This window comes from Lacerta agilis, chromosome 7, assembly GCF_009819535.1.
Source record: "Lacerta agilis isolate rLacAgi1 chromosome 7, rLacAgi1.pri, whole genome shotgun sequence".
In the NCBI taxonomy this organism is placed as follows: Eukaryota; Metazoa; Chordata; class Lepidosauria; order Squamata; family Lacertidae; genus Lacerta; species Lacerta agilis.
This window is the reverse complement of record NC_046318.1, coordinates 60,952,409-60,969,173: the sequence shown is the minus strand read 5'-3', so window position 1 is coordinate 60,969,173 and position 16,765 is coordinate 60,952,409.

Sequence of the window (16,765 nt, the reverse complement as noted above, 5' to 3'; positions counted from 1 at the left end):
TCAAGTTCTTCGTTATGTTTAAAGTTTTTAAAGATTAAAAACCTTTGATATCCTCTCCTGACATCAGAGAGGGGAAACACCGCTTGTGATCACTGTTAGAACTTTATTCACACTTCCTTTGTACACAAATTAGTTGCTTTCACAGGAATTAAGAATTGGTTCTGCTGTATCAGAGTTAAGAGTTCATCTACTCCAGTTCTCCGCTTCCAACAGTGGACAGCCACGGTTTACTATTCATTCCATGACAGGGTACATACATGCCGTGTCGCTATTGGGACTCGATGGACTTGTCTTTAGCTCGGAACTCAATTGGACTTGTCTTTAGCTCATGTGCATTAAAAGCTCCACATTGCTTGCCTTCAAAAACGCCATGTATCACCACATATTGTGATCATAAATTGCCACTTCCTTTTGACTCTGCATCTACCCTCGTTCAGCTGTACTGGAATATGCCTGAGTTCTAGCATGTGTGTTTATGCAGGGAGCAGGGGGTGTTCCTTATTTACTCTCCCAACATCACTCACAATGTACAACATCGATCATGCTCACCTCAGCTGTGCAGTTAAAAATCCAAAGCATGATTTCTCTGAAGTATCCTGCTGAATTAAGTGGGTCTTACTCCCACACCAGTATATATAGGCATGCAGTGCAGTATTTACTTCTTTTCAAAAGAGAATGTCTATAGTGCAGGGTAAGCACACATGTGGAAATCTAAGAGACTACCATGGGCATTTCACAGAAGAAAAACTGGTAGTGCCATACCCTCCAACATTTCTCTGATGAAAATAGGGATGTCCCATTCCATAATGATAATTTTACTACAGGTATTTATAACCCTCACATCTTACTGGGTTGCCCCACCCACTTTGGGTGGCTTCCAACATATACAGAGAAATAATAAAACATTAAAAAACTTCCCTATGCAGGATTGCCTTCAGATGGTTCGAGGGTCAGATAACTCCATACCCTCCAACATTTCTACAATGAAAATAGGGACATCCTAAGGAAAAGCGGGACATTCCAGGATCAAATCAGAAATCGGGACAACTTCTCTAAATCAGGGATGTTCCTAGAAAATAGGGACACTTGGAGGGTCTGTAATGCTTAAAGCACCCCCCTTCCAACAACAGACAAAACACACTACAAAACAAATAGACCAAAAGAGAGGCAACACGCTCCCCCAAAGAGGCAATTCTCCCCAAAACAAAAAGAAAAATTAACTTTTTAAAAAATTAGGAGGCACAGGGGACCTCAAAAAAGGCATGTCTGAAAGGGGTGGACTTTGGCCTTTCAAATTTCAGCAGCACCCTGTGTGATGCCAACATTTGAAGCTCTCCTGCTTCCTAGCTTCCACTTGGCTCAATTTGTTATATCATAGTTGTGGCATCCCCTAGGCTCAGTGCCCAGTGTGGCAGAACTGGTAATGTTGCCCTAAATCAGGGGTAGGCAACCTAAGGCCCAGGGGCCAGATCCGGCCCAATCGACTTCTCAATCCGGCCTGCGGACGGTCCGGAAATCAGCATGTTTTTACATGAGTAGAATGTGTCCTTTTATTTAAAATGCATCTCTGGGTTATTTGTGGGGCCTGCCTGGTGTTTTTACATGAGTAGAATGTGTGCTTTTATTTAAAATGCATCTCCGGGTTACCGGTATTTGTGGGGCATAGGAATTGGTTCATCCCCCCCCCCAAAAAAAAATATAGTCCAGCCCACCACATGGTCTGAGGGACAGTGGACTGGCCAACGGCTGAAAAAGGTTGCTGACCCCTGCCCTAAATCTACCTCTGTACCTGAGAGCAGTAGTTTAGCCTTTCAGAGCAACCTTAAATATATGTCTACTCAGAAGTAAGGCCTATTGAATTCAGTGGGGCTTAATCCCAGGCAAGTGGGGTTAGGGTTGCAGCCCTAAATTGTATTTTATCTAAGCTGAGAAAGCCCTGCCCTATTTAGCTTTCTAACATAATTTTTGAAACCGAAACGAAACTGTACTTGTCACAGGCTGCTGTAAACAGCCTTCAAACAGAGTGAATGTGCGCAAAACAATATGCTCTTGTATCCAAAAGTTAGCCATGGGTTCTGTGTCACTTGTCTCTTCCGAAAGAGCTGTGCTATTTTGACAGCATGTTAAGCTGGCAAAACTGTGGCTCCCCATTTAGCTGGCTGTACGTAGCTTTTTTTAAAAAAATAAAAATAAAACAACAACACAGATGCTCTGAAGTTGTAAGCGGCAGCTTAAGCTGCAAACTATTTAAATGACTTGCTAAATATAACCATCCTAGTGAGCGTAATTTAATTTTGCTCAACCAAATCTTAAAGCGCTCAGCTTTTAGAAATCAGGAAGTGGAAAAAGGTCAGTAGCTTGATTTTCTCTTATTTCTCACATGAGCTCCAGTGCAGACTTGTTTAGTGGGATAAAAATAAAACTTCAATTTTGTTCTAACCAGTTATTCAAAACAATGTTTTAAAAAGCCTATCACTCCAGTGTAGTTATTTGTATGTGTACAGGCAGATAGGGAGCGAGTCTTATACAAAACTCCTGCTAATTTTAATGGAAAAACAGACCTATGTTCATATTCCCTTATATGTTTGAATTCCAGTTTTGGAGTATAATTTTTAGCCATTTTACCCAGTCTGTCCTACTCTCTTATAGGGTAAACAAATTTCTGAAACAAGCTTCCGTTGTCCCATAGGAAATGAATTCAACTGATGGGTTCAGAAGGACTGCGGTCAGCGAGTTTGGGACAGCAGCCGCCGATTCCAATATCAGGGCAGGTCACACACCCCAGCTCAGATATGTAATTGATAGGAACAGTTCCCTTGCTGCAGTTGAAATGTTTGCTTGAGGCAAAGACCAAGATCTACCTCTCATTCCACACGTAGGCACAAGGGCATAAACTTCAGTTCCGAAGTATGAAACTTGCATACTGTATTTAGGAAAGTCTCCTCCTTGTATGAGAAGGCAATCAGTATTGTGGAATTACTAGTGAAACCACAACAAAACATTGTAGTGTATCAACTCTCTTAAAAGGAGTGCTCCTATTCAGGGTTCTAGTCAGCCATTTTCTCTGCTGTTTCTCTCAGTTTTTCCTCACCCTTTTCTCTTGGAACCCGCTTTTCTTTTTGAAGTACTGGTAGCCCATAGCATTTTGTTGCCCAGTCCTCATCAGGCTGTCTTTGGGAGGGTTTGTCCTGTTAGTGTTTTTTTGTGTTTTTTTAAGGCATTTTGGTCCTCCTGCAAACTGCAGTGCTTCCTCGCTGATACTTCCCTCTTATTTCCCAGCAGTCTTGTTTTAATTCAGTTTTTGTCAACATTCAATGTCTGAGTTCGATATTGGAGAAAGTGAAAAACAAGCACTCGTGCAGTGGATCATCCCTTCAGGAGCAGCAGGCTTTATGTTTCATGTAAGCTTGCTGATACATATTTGTTTTAGCGAGTGGTGCTGTGGGTTAAACCACAGAGCTTAGGGCTTGCCGATCAGAAGGTTGGTGGTTCGAATCCCCATGACGGGGTGAGCTCCCGTTGCTTGGTCCCTGCTCCCGCCAACCTAGCAGTTCGAAAGCATGTCAAAGTGCAAGTAGATAAACAGATACTGCTCTGGCGGGAAGGTAAACGGCGTTTCCATGTGCTGCTCTGGACCCAGAAAGCTGTCTGCGGATGAACGCCGGCTCCCTCACCCTGAAAGCGAGATTAGCACTGCAACTCCATAGTCGCCTTTGAATGGACTTAACCGTCCAGGGGTCCTTTACCTTTTCCTTTACCTTTTTATACGTTTGTGAAAGATGTTTTCATTGACCAGACTGCCTTACTGAAACTTGTGGCACTGCTTTAAACCTTGTTAGAATTCCTCATTGTGTGATTCCTGAACAGTGGCCAAATAACTGAATACTTTGGTTGAAGATTGTTTGCAGCTGTTAACCATAATTCCCAGACTCTTGTGTCTGGAATCCCAACATTATTTAGCAATGTTATATATTAAAAACTAGCACAGAAAGATACAAGTATTAATTGGCCTGCCTTGCAGCCTGCTTCCTTTTCTAGTTCTCCCTTCTTAGTCTTTCTGCAGGAGTCAGCTATTAGCAAACACCTGGTATCTCAGAAGCATGCTTTCTCAGATCAAACCACCGAGCCGGGAGACAAATAAGACACTGTTGCATCATTAATGTGAGCAGATATGAAGCTTGGTCTCCTACCATTTGAAAAGCTGAATGTTTATCAGTACAAAGTGCCACAGTAATTTATTGCCTGTTTCCTCTGCCCTAGTTCTTTCTTCTCGACATGACTTGTGTCTTCCATCTCATTGGTTCGCTTATAAAATTGCCTGAGAACATTGCTCCCCGTGCTTCTCACAGCAGAAAATGATGAAATGCAATTAAAAACATAATATCATCAAATAACACATCATCACCATCACATTTACATCCCTGCTTCCTCCCAAAGGAGACCCAGGCAGCAAACAGCAAGTGATAAAACAATAAGAACATATTTAAAAACAATTCCAGTGCAGATTCAGATTTGGGAACCACTTTCCAGCTGGAAAAAAAACTTGCAGGACTAAGAAGAATAAAAGCAGATAATAAGCAGTTCAGAATACCTGTACTTTTTAAAAATGGTTTTAAAAAAAAAGGCCTGGGAGAATTAAAATGCCTTCACCTGGTGTTGCAATGACAGTAAAGGTTGTGCCAGCTAAGCTCTTGGTAGATTCCACAACCAGGGTACCAACACTGAGCAACACCCTTTTCGTATTCTAGGACATGCTGAAGCAAATGCCATCTTAATTTTCGCAAAAATGTAACAACCACACACAAAAACAGTACAATATTCTCAGGTTTTCCTGTGGGGAAATTGTCTCCAAAATATTCAAAGAGGGGAGGGGGCAACTACTCTTTCTTTCTTTCTTTCTTTCTTTCTTTCTTTCTTTCTTTCTTTCTTTCTTTCTTTCATGAGGTGGACAGGGGTTTCCCCTCTTTATGTTACTTTGAAAATAAGGGTTACAGTGGTGCCAGGCCCACTGCAGAGAAAAGCGTTGCAGGAAGGGGGCTGCATAAGGTAAGACAAACCATTTTATGCCATATACCACCATACATGCATGGATCCCACTTCCTGCCATGCCTTAAACAGAACACCGTGATGGAAACCAGAGCGCATGGAAACGCTGTTTACCTTCCCACCACAGTGGTACCTATTTATCTACTTGCACCGGTGTGCTTTCAAACTGCTAGGTTGGCAGCAGCTGGGACAGCAACAGGAGCTCACCCCATCGTGGGGATTTGAACCGCCGACCTTCTGATCGGCAAGCCCAAGAGGCTCAGTGGTTTAGACCACAGCGCCACAATGGCGTGCGGTGAAATTTTTCATAAAGGAACAGTTATGGTTAGAGGCATCAGCTTGCGAGGACAATTGGAGTGTGTGTGTGATGTTTCACGCATGAGCATTGCGCCACCCTCCCTAAGCTGGGCAGAAGCTTCCTGGGCTTGGGAAGGAGGCACCAGGCTTTAATACTTTAATACTCTAATTTACCAGGAACATTTAGGGGACTAGCCTAGTCCCCCTAGTCCACTGACCATGGATACAGACCGGTACATAATCTATTGGAAATGGTGTTTTCACCATAGTTAGTTGTTGTAAATAAATAGATCCTGCCTTTCTGACTCCTGCCTATTTAGGGCTGGGGGAATAGGGGACTTCTCACCTGACTATTGGGGTTCCACAAGTCTGGAAGCAGAGTTGCCATTCCACAGGCATCTTACAACAGAACAGCAATGACTAGGTGCCGGAAATTCATCCAAATCTGGAGGCACCCAGATGTTTCATAAGCAAGTGAGAATAATGTATCTGTATTCATTTTCTTCACCATGTTCACCTCCCCCCCTCGTCTTCTGATTTTACCTGTGCTTGTCTATAACATATCCCCTGCCTATTACACATGGGACTAGCCCTCAGTTCTGTTTTTGAAAGGCTGACTTCAGTGGCGTAGGAGAGAGGCTTTTAAAAATAAGCAGTGAATTGGGAGCGAAGGAAGGCTGTCTAGAAAAATTACTCTGGCATTTTGTTATCCTTTGCAACTGACTTTGCCGCTTGATTTGAAAGCTCCGTTGCCATTTCGGGGGGTGGGCAGGGGGGGCAGTCAATTAGATTTGTCAGCATCTCAGGATCTGAAGCGGGTGTAAACATGATTTCAAGGCTTGCTTTTTAGATCTGTTTTATACTCTGGGGACAAAAGAACAGAACTCATGGCAGGGGTGGGGAAATGTGTAGAGACAACACTCAGCATGGCATTGTCAGTGACAGCTAATTGACTTCTCTAAGAATAGCACTCTTGTTTGTTACAGTGAGTAATGCTCAGGAGGAAAGTGCGGCGTAGAGAACCCACCAGCCTTGCCCTCTCTTCTGCCCACCGACACTCAGACTTGGGGAGTGAGGCAGATTTAAGCTGCCCACACACCATACATTTAAAGCACATTTTTCTCCCACCCAGGAATTCTGGGAACTGGAGTCTACCCCTCACACAGCTATAATTCTTGGGGGGGGGGATTTCTCATGATTCTTTGAAAATGCTTTAAATGCAGGGCCTTCTTATCCATAGGGGCTACTGGCGTGATGCGCCAGGGTGCCGGCCCCCCAGGGGCGCCCCCACGAGCCCGTCGGTATACCGTGCGCCCCTTCCCCAACCCGCCCCCACCCCCATGGGCGGACGGGCGCTCATGCGCCACCGGCACAGCCGCTGCCGCCCATGCCGCTCCCGGGCAGGCTGCAAGCCGGCCGTCCTCGCCTCCCATCCCGCGTGGGGAGCCCCAGCTAGAGCGCTGAAAGGGCGCGCAGAGTCCCGCGCCACTCCAGCGCCATGCCCCTCATCCCCCGCTCGCCCACCCCCCTCCAGAGGGGCAGCCAGCACGGGAGGGAGGTGGCCCCAGAGGCGGAGAGGCGGTACGTCGGGGGCGCCGGAGGGATCGCCGTGCCACGGCGGCCAATCTGCCTAAGACGGCCCTGTTTAAATGCATGGTGCATACAGACAGTGGTGTAGGAAGCCGCTTGGGCACCTGGAGCAGCAAACATGACGTGCATCCAGGGGTGGGGCGTCGCTATGTAGCGCGCATGTGCAGCGTCGCTACATGCGTTGTGCGTAGTGACACTGCACATGCGCTGTACATGGCGGGTTGCCGGAGCCGCTGCTCCAGCGCCGTATGGACGGTGCCGAGATCCTCTGCTTGCGGCTGCAGCCGCAAACGGAGGATCCTCCACATGCGGCTGCAGCCATGAGCAGAAGATCCTGGCACCATCCATACAGCACTGGAGCACCGCCACTGGCCAACTTCATGCCTTGTCACCCCCAGAGATGTGGCACTGGGAGTGAAACCCCCCCCCCCCCGTTGCTATGCCACTGCATACGGATATGTGTTTGCTGTGACAGCACAAACTGTGATGTTGAAACGGGTGCATCCAAGGGTGCCAACTTGAATAAAATATTGGGGAGGGGGCAGGTAAGCCCCACCCTCCATAATTGATCACAAGATGCAGCACACACACACCATTTGAATGGCAATGTCCATTAACTTGGGGGGGCTCAAATATTTTATGGGGGGGTGAAGTGACCTTGGCCCTTAGGAGTTGGTTCCTATGAGGGGGTCACCCTTGGAGCTGCATTTGCTCAGGGTGGGGGGTGTGTGTGTGTGCGCGCCCGCCCGCCCGCGTGTGTATGTCTGCAGTAGGCCTAAGCAGCCCATACTACTGCACACGGACACGCAAAGGCCGGCAGCCCTCCTCTTTTCAGCTGATCCAAGCAGATCAGCTGGTGGGGGGAGTCTATCACCCCTTCTCTGCTCATCAGGTGTTCAGTCTAATGTTTTGCATCCCATCAGGGTGCCGGGTTCTGTCCATTTCAGCACCACCATGTTGGTTTCATTCCCCCTCATTCATTCATTGCTAAAACCAGCAGGGACTTCAGGGGCCACAAACATTTACTTTTGGATCCGGATCAGGCACCTTAAATGGAATTTGCTAGTGGTATGCCTTGGCTATGCCAAGCCTAACAGAAGAGAATGATACCTCCCCCTCCATTACATCACTCTGAGCTAACTACAAACAAATGGTGCAATCTGCATTACATCCCAGGTGTCTTTCTGTCAGGATGCTGCCAGCGGCTCCCGGCTGGTTGCCCAGGAAAGTATAAAGTCAAGGAAAAGTTTCTTACTGTCCTTTTTTATTTCAAACTTTACAGAGAGAGGCTATGGAACCCAGCCTCTTGGATAATGGTGTTTTCCTGAGTGAATCTTCAACCCCCTTCTTTCCCACTTCCTCATTCGCCATCATCACCTCCTCTATGGGTGCCACTAGGTGCCCTCTGTCTTTGAGCTCTTTGCTCTCCTACTTTTAAGGCTTGCTGGGTTCTGGGAGAAGGTGGGTCTGGAATGCTTTCTAGTGATAACGCGTCAGCCAGCTGCTGCTCCGGCTCTGCCTGCTCCTCCTCTCCCATGATTTCCCAACATTCCCCCTCATCTGCCTCTGAGCTGCGACCTCCCTCACCCCCTTGTTGTAAATCTGTACTGTCTTCCTCTTCCTCCTCCCTGGAAGGGTCAGGATGGGGAGGCGGTTTCCACCACTCCTTCTCTGCCCAGCCCCTGACACTTTCGTCAGAGTTCTCATTAAAAAATCTTTATTCAATATATATTTTCCTTAGATATACCTTGGAGACAGATCTCATAAAGGATGGCGTTCCACACAACTTAACATCATTCCCAGGGACATTCATGGCGACAAAGGATGGCTGCTCTTTTGGCCAGTGGGGGTGGCCATTTTCCCGCCTCCCAGGAATGCCCCTACGAATAATGCATATCACAACACAGCATGTGATCCACTGATCTAGGTGATCTACCAGATCTATATTGGGGCTTGTGAACTTTCAGGTGAACTTTCTGTCTTACGATCATAAGAATGAAGCCTGCAAAACTTGCTGGTATGGGAGGAAGATGTGAAATGTTAGGGCCAGGGCGTTCACTCAAAAATGGAGAGACCGAGTACACTTTAATCCACGAATCAATATAAATCAGTACACAAGACAACCTCCAACAACTCCCACCATCTAGATATAAGGAGGAGAAAGCAGAAAGCAAAGAACCAGAAGAACCAGACGAACTCGTAGTTCCTCCCTATTTTTTCAATATACCACCAGCCTTTTAGCCAAGGGATGGCTCAGCTTGGCTGCTGCGGTTTCCACTTTGGAACACAACGGAGAGGATTTATGCTGATGTACAACTCTGCTGAGTTCTAAGTGTTTCGGAAAGAGCTCCCTGCCAGAATCTGATAAATTCATTGCATTACTGGGAGTCATGAGATCACTTTGAGGAGCCATGTGGCAAGGCAGAGAGTCTTGAAGCGGTGGTGCAAGTTATTTTTGTTTTTTTTATTTAAGCTTTTATCACTGACCACAGAACACATGAAATAGAAGCATAGAGCGGGGGGGACGACACCTGGTGGCTTTTGTGAGGTTCCCCCCCTCCCTACAATCGAGTGGCCTATAAGTTTCACAAAATGAATAAATAATGTATCCCCACTGCAAAGAGGCTATGTGCGCATCTACACTGCCTCTGCAATCTATTCATCTATTTTAGGTGGCAGACATTGTGTTTATTCAAGGTATCCCTCCATCGCAAGCAATCTGTGTTAGCATCTGTCTGTCTCAAGAGACAAGGAAATGCACCTCCGGGGATGAAGTCAAACCACTGTGCCAGCAACACCTCCCTGGGGCACAAGTTTGGGCTGTGCATATGGAGGTCCTGGGCTGCCCTGACGACAAGACCCCCCCCCCCCCGGCCTCACTGATGTGGTCCAAAGGAAAGCAGAGCAATGCGTTTCGCACCAGCTTGGCTGCAGGAGTTGCCGGAAGGAGGTGTACTAGGCACCTGCCAGCCATTTTAAGGACTCCACTCCAGATCAGTGTAGGGTTTATGCCTTAGCCTTTCCTTGTCCTGAAGATATTCCCCCATGGAGTGACATATATAAGCCAACATCACATTTGTGTCCCACCATAGTCTACAGCAGGGGTGGGGAACCTCAGGAGTCAGGCACGGAGTAAAATGCAACCCTCCAGGCTTCTCTTGCTTCCCTGGAAGGAGGAGAGAGAGGGACATGTGACTGTGTCTATAACTAGCCTACTGTATGAAGGAAAAACTCAGGTCCACAGCTCTGCTCACTTACACCTCTGGCCCTGCCTGCAACTGGTATCCCTTGGGATAAAAATGGTTACCTGCAGTGTAGTGTATGAAGCCTACACAGTATGAAGGGAGAATGATGAGAACTTGCCCTAAATTAAAACAGAATTTATTAATTTCTAAGCACATGCCGCCCTTAACCTTCTGCTAACTATCAAAAGCCCTAATATCTTCTTTTGAACTGAAGTCTGGAGTATTGCTCTCAGAGACTGGCCAAGACTGGCAGTATGCATCTCAAGATCCAGTCTCGGAGTTGTTAAGAAACCTTTTAAAGTGAGTGACAGCACGGCGCTGTCATGCCTGAGCTAACACTTCACTCTGTTACCAAGCAGCAGCAGTTTAACTATCTTGGGATTCTATTAACGCTACAGAAAAACCTTTACTCTCGGAATATGTTCCCACTTAGGGCTAAGGCTGCTAAGGTTACCCCAGTTTTAGCTTGAGAAAGAATGGAAAAACAAAAGAACGAAAGACAAGAGGGCAGTGGTTAGTTGTTTTTTACCTTCTTTCCCTAACAAATCCCCTCTTTGGGAGAAATTGAATTTCCCTCGCTTAACCAAATCAGGGAATATTCCTCCCCTACTTAGTGATTCCATTGCTGTTGTGAGCGTTGGCCACCGGGTACCCATGACAGCTTTGCTTCTATTCCATAACGCCCACGAAATCATTACTGTTTATTTTAAGAACTCTTTCCAGTTGTGTCTACACCATTATGTATTTTTCTTTCTTTCTGTGGTCTTGAGTTGCTAAGCCTGCCACCTTATGCACATGTACTGGGGGTTCTGCTCTGTTGGTCTCAGTGGGATTTATTTTCAAGTCAAAGTGCATAGGATGGGTGTTAGGGGATCTCAACCTTCAAAGCATAGTCTAGTAGGGTGAAGGGGGCTCTGTCCCATCAACCTCGGTCTGACCTCAGCTAGCTCCCCTCTGACCACCATTCCAGGGCATGATATTGACTGTCTGCTTCCTCTTCCCTGCTTTCCGCCCTACAATTCCTGATGAGGACCATCCACTACTGCCTGTAGCACTTAAGTCTGAAAATTTACTCACTCCCTTTAAATCAGTAATGCCATAAATTCTGCTCTCACCTTGATGTGGTAAATACTAGCTGTCATCACATAGGGTCATAGCTACAAGAAATATTCACCATGAACTTAATGAGATAGAAACCATCTCTATGATTATTGTTAGGGCAGTGCAAGATGTTTCCCCTGCCAAAGTGTTCCCTCTACGTATTTTGAATTGGACATCAATTCAGTTTGATCTGACCCAAGTCATACCCCAAATCCAAATTCAGAAATCCTCCCATTGACTTGCAATGGAAAACTAAAACAGATGTACGGTAACATTTTTTTGTTTTTCTACATAGGTGCATGAAATTTGCAGACATGGTAGCTAGTCACCTTGGAGACATTTTTTTTGATAGTCACTTTTAAAGCTTGCTTTAATTTTTTTTAGAGGAATATACAGGCAGTTGAATGCTTAATTCTGACAATTCTAGATGCCTATTGGTAATGCTAAGTACTCTCCCTCTATCTCCCATGGCATTTTCCTATTTGGTATTTACTTGTTTTGCAACACTTTGGAGACAGGCTGTCTGGCTTTCTTAGAAAGTTTTTTTTTTTTTTTTTTGCTCCAGATCTGTCTGAATCCATTTGCTTTGGAATGATACAGAGGTATCTTGACCTGCTTCGAAACAGGCCCAAATCTGTTTGAAGCGGCCTGATATATTTTGCAATATGGGATTAGTCCAAAGTGGTTGCACAGCCCTAATTATTATCATGTTAGAAAGTGAAGTGTAAACCAACCTTCAAGCAAGCATGGCATTCAGTGTAAGTCAAAACACTGATTAAAATTGGGGAGTAATAGATAAGTCCAAAACTCAGAATCATTTTATGATGGAGCATTGAGCAAGAAACAGAGCAGAAGTCTCTGTAAAGTATACTCTTGTTAGTTTATTTTACCTGAGGTGCTTTTTCTCACACTTACCGTCATGCTCTGCAAGTATTAAATGTAATTATCTTTTTCAAACTGTGTAATTTCAGTTGCTGCCAACAGCACCTTTTATAAATTTGGCTATCACCTCTGTACATAACTTGCATTACCAATGGGTACCAGAGGATGGCAGGCTTGTGACATTTTTAATAAAAACATTTCCTCTTCAGTTTCAGTATTTATAGCGCCTGCTAAGTTATAAGCTGTTACTGAAAAGTATTTGCTGCAGAATATTCCTCTCTCTTTGTCAATCACATCAATGTTCAGAACAATGTGCTCAAGAACAATAATGTACTCACCACCTTAAAAACGTCTTTCTATATCTCCTGTATTGACCTTCAGCGAAGGTTTCAAAGCTCAGCTGAATGCAGAAAACACATTAGAAGAAGTTACATTTTCTTTTATTCAGATCAGTTACTGTAGGCCAATGGAAAGAAATAATAGTAAAAATAAAATAACAGAATTGTAGAGTTGGAAGGAACCACAAGGATCATTTAGTCCAACCCCCTGCAATGCAGGAGCAGGGACAATATATCTTGGTGCAATGGAGAAATGATTCAAAGAAAGACAACTGGAAAAATTATGTTGTGAGATGGATCAGGAAGGAAAAGAGGCACTTGCGTGGTTAGAATAGCCATACATACTCCTGGCACTGTGAATATTATGGGGTACAGTGGTGCCTCGCAAGACGAAAATAATTCGTTCTGTGAGTGTCTTCGTATAGCGATTTTTTCGTCTTGCGACGCACCAATGCAAAATAGCAGTTTTCGTGAAAAAATATATATTTTTTTCATCTTGCAAGGCAAGCCCATTGACATTTTTGTCTTGCGGGGCAGCCTTCCGCTAGCAAATGCCTTTCGTCTAGCGAGTTTTTCGTCTAGCGAGGCACCACTGTATAGGAATCACTTATTTTATTACTACTTTTTAAAATGTTGTGTTTCTTCCAATATGTACACAATTCTCTCCCCAATTCAATCCTCATAACAGTTTTTACATCTGTTGGAAGCTGCATAGAATGGCTGGGGCAACCCAGTCAGGTATTATTATTATTATTATTATTATTATTATTATTATTATTATTATTATTTAGGCTGAGAGATGTTGACTGGCCCAAGGTAACCTAATGAGCTTCATTAGCTGAGCAGGTATTTGAACCTGGTCCCCACAGTCCTCTTTTGCCACTTTAAACCCTACACCTTGCAGGCACAATGCCTTCTTGCTGTAGGAACTGAGAGCACTGAAATGCAACATCCTTATAATCTTTATTACTAATAATTAATGTATGTTTAATGCCAAACTAGGCTTCTTAACATTTGCATCTGTGACAGAGCTCCTCATATCCACCGAGAGCATCCAGGCTATCTCCTGCATGGCTCATGGCATGAAGTGAGAGATGCTCACCCCAAAACCATTGTAGCAGGAAAACCAGGGTGTGTGTGTGTGGCTAAGACAGAACAGGTGGAGCGGCAATCTCTCATTTTGCACTTGATGCCTGGCAACTGTTCAAGTTCTCTGCATACCATAGAGCACTGGGGGGTCAGGGTTGGGGGTCATTCATTCAGTGTCAGTTGTTTGGTGTGGATTAAGTGAACGACCATTTTTTTCACCCATGTCCTCTGAGGGCACAAAGAACTGTGTGTGTGAACTGGGGTGTGTGTGTCCCTTACTTCCTGCCAGAGTTCAGCCAGTGTGGTGTAGTGGTTAAGAGTAGTGGACTCGTAATCTGGTGAACCGGGTTCGCGTCTCCGCTCCTCCACATGCAGCTGCTGGGTGACCTTGGGCTAGTCACACTTCTTTGAAGTCTCTCAGCCCCACTCACCTCACAGAGTGTTTGTTGTGGGGGAGGAAGGGAAAGGAGAATGTTAGCCGCTTTGAGACTCCTTCGGGTAGTGATAAAGCGGGATATCAAATCCAAACTCCTCTTCCTCTTCTCCTCCTCCTCCTCCTCCTCCTTCATTAAAACTAAAATGTTATAAACGTGTTATAACACTGTGACACCAGATGGTGCTGTAGAGCTGAAATCAGAACTCTATGAAATTTTCCATTGTGAGCTTCAAAATGGTTTTTTTCCAGAGCATTTTTTTTTTGTCGCTTGTAGATGCAGCCCAGGTCTGTCCCTCCTTTCTCTGTCTAGTCAAAAGAATGTGGTCTCCACCACCATACAGCAGAGCCTTGCTAGCTGGGAAGTACCAGACTGAGGCATGTTTACTACTACTGAGGCCTACTGTGTTCAATGGGACTTGCTCAAAAAGGAGCTGTAGATGAGACTGCAGCTTAAGGTTGTGATCCTGCACACTATTGGGCATGCTGGCTGAGAATGATGAACCCAATAACACGACTCCCTCTGGGCTCACTGTTTGGGCTGATGGGAGTTGGAGTCCTACAGCCCCATTGGAAACCCCTGCTATGTACAATTACCTGGGAGCAAGTTTCCCTTTATTCCACGGGACCTCCTTTTGAGTAGGATTGTGCCACCAGTGAAGGAAAGAACCCTACACCCAATGTGACTTCGCCGCTTCCTCCTTTATTCAGTCATACATATGCATAACTCGTTGTCATGTATTCTGATAAGTTGCTGGAGTACCAGGTCTTTATCTCAAACAGGCACGAATAAGTTTTTTCTCTGCGGTGGGTATACCAGAAGATGCCCTTCCTTTGTAAATAGTGCCTTCTGCTAATTGAATGCAAGCCATCTATTCACATTCGTAATGTCTGTTGCTCCCTAGATAAGACAGCATAATAAAGCGTTCCCTTCCCATTTCAAATATTAAGCGATGAGGGTGTCTGTGGGGAACCAGAGGCCCAATGGAACAGAGAAAGCCAGGGAAAAGGTGCTGCTCTAAAGTTGTGTCAGGGTCACCCATCATCACAAGGGGAACTCATCTGCAATGAGCTGTGAAGCCGATAAGCACGACAACATACTGATGGTCTCATTGTTAGCAGGAGTGCTAGATTTTTTAGCCGCCTCAGCTTCTCAGCGCTCAATGACTTCAGCCTCATATAATGGCTATGTTGTGATCCGTACGTTAAGTCTGCAAAGTGTGGATCAGGTAGGTCTACTTCAGAATCTGGACGTCCTGATAAGAAGCTATCTGCAGCATGTCCTCTCTTGCAGAGTGCAATGGCCGACTGGGTATATAAAGGATGAGATCTTTTAGGTATCCTGGTCCCAAGCTGTACAGCACACCTTGAATGAAAATGAGATAGCTCAGTTGGTTAGAGTTTGGTGCTGATAACACCAAGGTTGCAAGTTCGATCCCCAGATGGGACATCTGCATATTCAGGTTGGACTAGATGATCCTCAGGGTCCCTTCCAACTCTATGGTTCTATGAAACTGGAAGTTAGTGCAAGCCTTTCCATAGCAATATGGGAAGAGGCATAGCTCAGTGGTAAAGCATGCATGCAGAAGGTCCCATTCCCTGGCATCTCAACATGGGTCTGGAAATGTCCCCTGCATGAAACCCTGGAGAGCTGCTGCCAGTCAGTGTAGGCAATACTGGGCTCTATAGATGGACCAATGGTATCTCAGAAGAAGGCAGCCTCCCATGTTCCATAATGTAATATAATCTGGGCATTTTTAAGCAGGAACTCACAGGAACTCAGTTCTGACACATCCCAGGTCATTCTAAAACAATGAGGGAGGTGTTTGTGGTGAGTTCCGCCACCTAATAATAATAATAATAATAATAATAATAATAATAATAATAATTACACCGTCATCTGGCTGGGTTCCCCCAGCCACTCTGGGTGGCTCACAACATATATTGAAACCTAGTAAAACATTAAACATTAAAAACTTCCCAATACAGGGCTGCCTTCTTCTAAATATATAGTTCTTTATCTCCTTGACATCTGATCTCCTTGACATCTGATGGGAGGGCATTCCACAGGTAGGGCACCACTACCAAGAAGGCCCTCTTCCTGGTTCCCTGTAACTTCACTTCTCGTAGTGAGGGAACCAGCAGAAGACCGTCAGAGGAGGACCTCAGTGAACTATGGGGGTGGAGATGCTCCTTCAGGTATACAGGACTGAGCAGTTTAGGGTTTTATAGGTCAGCACCAAGACTTTCAGTTGTGCTCGGAAACATACCAGGAGCCAGTGAAGAGCTAGAAAATAGGACATTATAATATAATATAATATAATATAATATAATATAATATAATATAATATAATATAATATAATATAATATAATATAATACTGTATAATATAGTAAGGTAAGGTAAGGTAAGGTAAGGTAAGGTAAGAATATGAGATAAAGCACAGAAGAGAGACTGGAGTTTTAAGTTCCTGAGCAGCAGCAGAGTAGCCATCAGCAAAACACTGCTGGCAAATTGGGCATCCTGGATGACAAGAGTGCCGAGGGGATGAAGATGCTCTTTGATAACTGTCTGGAAGGATGGAATGTGTGTGAAAGGGAGACGGCAATGGCTGTCAAAATCTGGCTGTGTGAATAGAATAGCTTTAGCAATCCATGGTGACTCTGAGCGTGAATATTTGTCTCCAGTGCGCACGTGAGAGGTGGCTCCTACTCATAGACGGGCTTCTCATGAAACCTTTAGAG